At 38.9% G+C, this 8261-nt stretch overlaps 1 long non-coding RNA gene across 8 annotated transcripts in view; it reads left to right on the plus strand.

Annotated features, from left to right (window-relative positions):
* The window catches only part of LOC131198970 (uncharacterized), a 74847-nt gene extending 70525 nt beyond the window's left edge, over nucleotides 1-4322 (plus strand). For 7 of the 8 annotated variants that reach the window (XR_009155222.1, XR_009155228.1, XR_009155224.1 and 4 more), the window contains 3 exons: nucleotides 1-436; nucleotides 2431-2593; nucleotides 3082-4322. The exon at nucleotides 1-436 is cut by the window's left edge and continues 605 nt beyond it. This is a non-coding gene — a long non-coding RNA (uncharacterized LOC131198970). The remainder of the gene's footprint in view (nucleotides 437-2430; nucleotides 2594-3081) is intronic. The other variant, XR_009155223.1, reaches the window with a different exon arrangement.
* The last annotated feature ends 3939 nt before the right edge of the window (nucleotides 4323-8261 follow it).

The following is an 8261-nucleotide window of genomic DNA, read 5'->3' on the forward strand; positions in this document are numbered from 1 at the left end:
GAAGGGACACAGTTAAATGTGAATGATAAAAATACTTTTAAAATTATCTTAAATAATTAAATTGAATTGTTGAATTGTCCGATGGTGAGCTAGCCCTAGCAAGTTGGTCAATGGTGAGTTGGCCATGGTGAGTTGGCCTATTCTGCCATTTGATATAGTCCTTGGGCATAGAAGAAAGTTGGTGTTAATTGCTTCTCCCTCCCCTTCTCTATCCAACTCAATTTTCTGGTCAGTTTTTCCTGAAGGGTTCTTTGTTTTTGTTTTTGTAGATTTGTTCATTTGGTCATCATTTCTTTCTTCTTTATTACCTCTCCTTTAGTACCCTTTGGAAAGATATTTGAAAACTATTTGAGGGAAGCGGAGTAGAAACATTTTATAACAAATGAGAACTCGGTGGAGACAGAATTTTGCAGATGGCTGACTCCGTGTGGTTTTGGTATGGATGCTCTGCAGCTTTCTCTCATTGTGATCTGTGCCGGGCACAGAAATATACCGCACTGTCTGTGGTTGTCAAAGATCTCAACTCAAGGTAGAATTCATTTTTGGCGGCCTCTCTGGTGATGACAATCCGATTGTTAAAACGTGAATTGTAGTAAGTGTCCCCTCCTTGGTTAATGCTCTTAATTCCTCCCAACCATTCAAGTCTTTTTCCTGGACTTTTTCGGTCCAGCCCCAGAACCAACCACCAACTTCGACTCCAGAAACAGCACAATCCAGTTTGACCGATTGTCCTGGTGTCTTCATTTTAAAAAGGGACTGGGACAGCTGCACATCGGGGAAAACACCTGGTAAAATAAAAGAAAGGTTAGAATCAAAGTCTTTGATTCGGCTCCTGGGCTAAGAAACTTTTAGTAAGTTCTTGAGAGATCTTCCGACAGATCTCTGTAGCTCCTGAACAACCGAGGAAAGCAGAAATGGGTGGATCTACAGCAGCTGCAATTTCTTCTAACAATTTCCAGTGTTCAACAATTCACATTTCCAGGAGAAATTTCCTTAAGGGTGAAAGCAGGGGGTTGGACTAGAAGACCTCCAAGGTCCCTTCCAACTCTATTATTCTATGTTCTGTGCACTGCCTTCTATAGCAGCTCTGATTTGTGGAGCGTCATTTCCATCTTTAGAAAATCTGTGTCCGACTAAACCTTATGAATTATAGCAGGGGTGTCAAATTCAAGGCCCGGGCACCAGATCCGGTCCACGGGGTGCTTAGATCTGGCTTGCAGGGTCGCCCTGGAAATAGCGAAAGACTGGCCCAAAGTGTTTCTTCCAGTGAAAACAGAGCTCAGGAAGGCTACGTGCAAACTTGTTGTGCCTCACCCGCCCCCCTCTCCGCAGCCGGGCCCCTCCCATCTCCTGCTATCTTAGCCAGAGACTGATAATGAAGACGAATGGCCTGGCATGTCTCCAGCCCCCAGTCCTGGCACCATGCCCAGACAGACTGAGCAAATAAATCCCCCCCCCACAGCGTGTGAGCATGATGAGCATGAAGCCAGTCACGAGCTAGAATTGCTGGCAGCTAGGCAGGCAGACGAAGGGTGGACAGATCCCCGCTTCCGGAGAATGGAGAGGCGACGTCAGCAAAAGGAAGGGAGGGGCAGGCCTGGATAAGTGCTGAGGCATGGAACCACACCCCATGGCCTATATAAAGGATCTGCTTTCTGGCATTCCTTGAGTCAGGCAAAGTCTAATCTGGTTGCTGAAGTCACACCTTGGATTCCTGCCTGTCCTGAGAACTCTGACAGGACTTTGGCAAAGCTGCAGAGAATTCGTGGCCACGCTTGATACAGACTTTCCAGACCCGGCCGTCAGAGGAGGAGTGAGACACGACAGAACTGTTTTCACTGGCAGAAGGTTGCAGGAGGCCATCACAGCTGAAAAAGGAGTTGTGAGGGCCGCAGACGGCCCTCCCGAGCTCCATTTTCACTGGTAGAGGGTTGCAGGAGGCTGTCGTAGCCGAAAATGGAGCTCGGGAGCCTGTTTTCTCTGGCAAAGTACTTGGGCCACCATAGGGGTCCCTGACATGAGTGATGTTGAGCTGGCCATGCCCCCCCAGCCCCCCCAAGGTCAAACACAACCCTTATGCGGCCCTCAAGGAAATCGAATTTGACACCCCTGAATTAAGAGTCTTCATGAATATAGCTTTGGTTCTGACTGCTATTCCATCTATATTGCTAGTCGACTACCCTGTCCGTCCGTCCCGCCCGCCTTCATTCCTGTCCTGGGGTTGAAAGAGAAAGTTCAGATCAAAATAATAAATATATACGATAGCTTCGTCTTTGCTTCCATGCCATCATTAACTACGTTCATCCATTCCGACCTGGAAAAATGCTCCATAAAAGCAGGAATAAGGTGTTCATCTCCATTCTTCCTGCTTCATTCATCTCTCTCTTTCTCTCTTTCTCACTCGCTTCTTTTTTCCCCCCTTTTTTGTAGAACTGATGGGCCGCCCACGAAGGTTGTTCCTTAAGAGGAAATGTTTCATCTCGGCGATTTACATAAAGAAGACGTCGTCCAGCACACTATTTAAGGAGGAAAGGAAGCCGAGAAGAAGCTCCACAAAATGTTGGACTGCAACCTGTGTGTGTTTGTGTGTTTTGTACGTATTTGTGTGTGTGTGTAAAATTTTCTAAAGAAGAAGGGGTAAAAGGAACAAGCAAAAGAAGTAAAAAAAAGTGGTGTAGAAATATAATAGCAGGACGTGGACCAAGGAATTATTTAAAAAAAAAATGTTTTTATTGTTTTAATGTGATACACAATCTGACAAACACACAACATATAACATATAAATATTTCCTGTTTCTAAACAGTGTTTCTTTCGCTTTAATACCTTTCCCATATCACATTTGTTATTTTATTTTCTTTCTAATCCCCTTTTCTTTATTTACGTTAAATTATCTAATACGAATAGCTTTACTTTTCTAGATTCTTATATATTTATTATTTACATATTGTACATTTCTAATACATTCCGTACATTCTAATTTCTCCCATTTATTTTTTTCCCCTTATCTTTAGACTCAAGCCATTCATACCATTTATTCCAGATTAGATAATAATCTTTCTCTTCTTCCTCTTTGGACCAAGGTTCGGTTCTGCAACCCAACAAGAAAAACACAGACTTCAGAGGATAATTAGAACTGCAGAAAAAATAATTGCTACCAACCTGCCTTCCATTGAGGACCTGTATACTGCACGAATCAAGAAGAGGGCCGTGAAAATATTTAAGATCCCTCACATCTTGGACATAAACTGTTTCAACTCCTACCCTCAAAACGACGCTATAGAGCACTGCACACCAGAACAACTAGACACAAGAACAGTTTTTTCCCAAAGGCCATCACTCTGCTAAACAAATAATTCCCTCCACACTGTCAGACTATTTACTGAATCTGCACTACTATTAATCTTCTCATAGTTCCCATCACCCATCTCTTTCCACTTATGACTGTATGACTATAACTTGTTGCTGGCAATCCTTATGATTTATATTGATATATTGACCATCAATTGTGTTGTAAATGTTGTACCTTGATGAACGTATCTTTTCTTTTATGTACACTGAGAGCATATGCACCAAGACAAATTCCTTGTGTGTCCAATCACACTTGGCCAATAAAATTTTATTCTATTCTATTCTATAGTGCTTGGTATGTCATTGGTGAGAGCTGAACCATGAAAAAAATAATTAAACCTTTTTAATGTCGAGAAACGATTTGAATCTCTGACTTAAGTGCCTAATAAGCTGCTATGTGTTATTTTGAAAATAAAAATATATAGTGTGATATAGTTTATATTTAGTTTTTGACTTCCTTTTGTTGTAACGAGAAGTCCTCATTTTGCAGAAGTTCATTTAGTGCCCATTCAAAGTTAGAACAGCACTGAACAAAGGGACTTATGACTGTTTTTCACACTTATTACAGCATTACAGCATCTCCCATGGTCACGTGATCAGAATTCAGATGCTTGGTAACTCATATTTATGACGGTTGCAATATCCCGGGGTCATATGATCACCTTTAATGACCTACTGAGAAGCAAAGGCGATTGGGAAGCCAGATTCACAACGACTGTGTTACTAACTTAACAATTGCAGTGATTCACTTAACAACCATGCCAAGAAAGGTTGCAAAATGGGGCAAAACTCACTTAACACATGTTTCACTTAGCAACACAAATTTTGGGTTCAGTTGTGGTCGCAGGTCAAGGATTACTTATAGTTTGATTATATACAGTCTGGCAATCCTTATGATTTATATTGATATATTGACCATCAATTGTGTTGTAAATGTTGTACCTTGATGAACGTATCTTTTCTTTTATGTACACTGAGAGCATATGCACCAAAACAAATTCCTTGTGTGTCCAATCACACTTGGCCAATAAAAAATTCTATTCTATTCTATTTAAAATGTAATATTTTTGTCTATTTCTGATTTCGGTTCAAGTTCTTCCCCTCTTAAAAGCCATATTTTGCATAGTTGCATTTGCCAGGCTGTATGATGTATTGGATCCATGGGAACCATTCTTGCTTAAATTCGGATACATTTCTGTTCCGTAAACATGCTAATTTGATAATATATCGCTTTTCCAATGTTATTCTAAACTTATCCTTGCCTCTATGAACCTTCATTTTAGTAAAGTGTGATTTTTTTTTGTTAGAATAAAATAGAATAGAATAGGAAATAGAATAGAATAGAATAGAATAGAATAGGAGTAGAATATAATAGAAAATAGAATAGAATAGAATAAGAATATAATATAATATAATATAATATAATATAATGTAATGTAATGTAATGTAATGTAATGTAATGTAATGTAATGTAATGTAATGTAATATAATATAATATAATATAATATAATATAATATATAATATAATAGAAAATAGAATAGAATAGGAGTAGAATAGAATAGAAAACAATAGAGTAGCATAGCATAGCATAGAATAGAATAGAATAAAATAGAATAGAATAGAAGATAGAAAATAGAAAATAGAAAAATAGAACAGAAAATAGAAAATAGAAAAATAGAATAGAATAGAATAGAATAGAATAGAATAGAATAGAATAGAATAGAATAGAATAGATAATGGAATGGGAATGGAATGGATTAAAATAAATAGAATAGAATAGAATAGAATAGAATAGAATAGAATAGAATAGAATAGAAAAGAATAGAATAGAATAGAATAGAATAGAATAGAATAGAACATAGAATAGAATAGAGTAGAATAGAATTAAAATAGAATAGAAAATAGAATAGAATAGAACAGAATTAGAACAGAACAGAACAGGAATAGAATAGAATAGAATAGAATAGAATAGAATAGAATAGAATAGAAAATAGAATAGAATAGAATAGAATGGAATGGAATGGAACATGAAATAGAATAGAATAGAATAGAAAATAGAATAGAACATGAAATAGAATAGAATAGAATAGAAAAGAAAAGAATAGAATAGAATAGAACATAGAATAGAATAGAGTAGAATAGAATTAAAATAGAATAGAAAATAGAATAGAATAGAACAGAATTAGAACAGAACAGAACAGGAATAGAATAGAATAGAATAGAATAAATAGAATAGAATAGAATAGAATAGAATAGAATAGAATAGAATAGAATAGAATAGAATAGAATTAGAAGAGAAGAGAAAATAGAATAGAATAGAACAGAATTAGAATAGAACAGAACAGAACAGGAATAGAATAGAATAGAATAGAATAGAATAGAATAGAATAGAATAGAATAGAATAGAATAGAATAGAATAGAATAGAGAGTTGGAAGGGACCTTGGAGGTCTTCTAGTCCAACCCCCTGCTTAGGCAGGAAACCCTACTCCACTTCAGGAAGATATTTATCCAATCTCTTCTTAAAAACTTCCAGTATTGGAGCATTCACAACTTCTGGTTATAAGCTGTTCCACTGATTAATTGTTCTAACTGTCAGGAAATTTCTCCTTAGTTCTAAGTTGCTTCTCTCCCTGATTATTTTCCACCCATTGCTTCTTACATGCTTTGCACTGCTTTTGTTCTGTTCCCACTACGCATTAGTCTGTTTGCAGCTCGACATGCAGCTACACCCACCTATCCTCCAATAAAACAGACCTTGTGCATAGATCTGAATGCTTTATGGAAAGAACAGGATATGATGAAACTGGGGGAAAGAGGGATACGTACAGTGAGAACCAAATGCAAAATAAACAGCATTAAGTTACTGCTGAACCTAACAATGAATAAGTACAAGCAATTTAAATCTCACCGCCGATGCTCTGTGTGTGGGGTGTGGGTTTGTCCTTGTTGTGACCACGTGCCACAGATTAAGATGGATGCTTCTTTGTGCTTCTGCCTTCCCCAAATGCTAAAGGAAATGGAGTCTGGCTGCACTCGGTTTGAGTAAAATTGAGTAAAATTGGGTAAAATGGTCAGCTTCCAACAATACAGTTGGCATTTTGTCTCTCCAGCCACTAGATGGGGTTAGAGTGCAACAACACCTTCGACATGACCTGAATTTAACTCATAGAATCATCTATTACAATGTCCTTCCTGTCGAAGACTACTTCAGCTTCAATTGCAACAATACACGAGCACACAATAGATTTAAGCTTAATGTTAGCCGCTCCAGTCTGGATTGCAGAAAATATGACTTCAGTAACAGAATTGTTAATGCCTGGAATACACTACCAGACTCTGTGGTCTCTTCCCAAAATCCCCAAAGCTTTAATCAAAAACTGTCTACTATTGACCTCACCCCATTCCTAAGAGGTCTATAAGGGGCGTGCATAAGAGCACCAGCGTGCCTACCGTTCCTGTCCTATTGCTTCCTTTCGTTATATCCAATTAATATAGTTATTACATACTCATACTTATATATATGCTTATAAATTGTATAGTTATTTCATGCTTATGCTTATATAAACTGTGTGACAAAATAAATAAATAATAAATAAATAAATAAACAGTATATAAAGATCAAGGATCAAGGGTGGCTCAGGGGCTAGGACCTTGAGCTTGTCGATCGAAAGGTCAGCAGCTTGGTGGTTCGAATCCCTAGTGCCGCGTAACAGGGTGAGCTCCCGTTACTTGTCCCAGCTTCTGCCAACCTAGCAGTTTCGAAAGCACGTAAAAATGCAAGTAGAAAAAATAGGGACCACCTTTGGTGGGAAGGTAACAGCATTCCATGAGTCTTTGGCGTTGAGTCATGCCGGCCACATGACCACGGAGATGTCTTTGGATAGCGCTGGCTGTTCGGCTTTGAAACGGAGATGAGCACCGCCCCCTAGAGTCGGAAATGACTAGCACATTACCTTTATATAAAGATCACATGTTGGGCATATTGGTCCCCTCAGGCCACTAGATAGGGCCAGAGACCAACAACAGCATATTGATAAGATGATAAAGATCATCTAAGCTATATAACAGAAAGAAATTCAAAAGCCAGAGCCTTCCCGTTGCTGCAGTCAACAGGTTGGGAAGATGACACGCCTCATCCAAACTTGGGAAGTTTCATTTCAAGGATGTGTACAATGCTATGCGTATTCACCAGGTGGCAGCACCTGGCTAAATTTGGGTTCCGAAATTGAACAAGATCAGAGCCGATGAGTATCAGGAAAACCCAGAACTCTTGGTTAGATCAGGAATTCCGGTGGGGGGGGTGGGGAGCCTTCTGGAAGAAGGTCAAAGCCCTTCCATAGCATCTCCAACAAAATTTGTACCGATGGGTCCGTGAAATTGGTGAGTCTCAAAACTCAAATGGGAGGAAAACATTGCATTTTTGTATGCATTCAAAGCCATCTTTGGAAATACTGGGGAATTACGTTTCACATTGCTAACAGCCAACAGAGGGACCTAGTGTAGTATTGTAGCAATGCTATTATGCATGGGACTCTCTTGAGGTTGGCATAATCTTCTCCCATACTACTAGTCTGAAGTTCTTTCAGTTTCAGTAAGAAGTTGCTGGAGGCCTTGATTCAAGCTGTTTCCCAGCAAGATCGCATCCAAGATAATCGTAAATTCCTAGCAACCATTAAGGGGGAGTCAGCAGTGAGCATCTGAGCTCTCAGCACCCATACTTACATACCCATACTCATACATTCTGCAACCCAACAAGACAGACACAGACTTCAGAGGATAATTAGAACTGCAGAAAAAATAATTGCTACCAACCTGCTACCATTGCTACCATTGAGGACCCGTACACTGCATGAGTCAAAAAGAGGGTTGTAAAAATATTTACAGACCCCTCACATCCTGGACATAAACT

Source organism: Ahaetulla prasina, chromosome 4, assembly GCF_028640845.1.
Source record: "Ahaetulla prasina isolate Xishuangbanna chromosome 4, ASM2864084v1, whole genome shotgun sequence".
In the NCBI taxonomy this organism is placed as follows: Eukaryota; Metazoa; Chordata; class Lepidosauria; order Squamata; family Colubridae; genus Ahaetulla; species Ahaetulla prasina.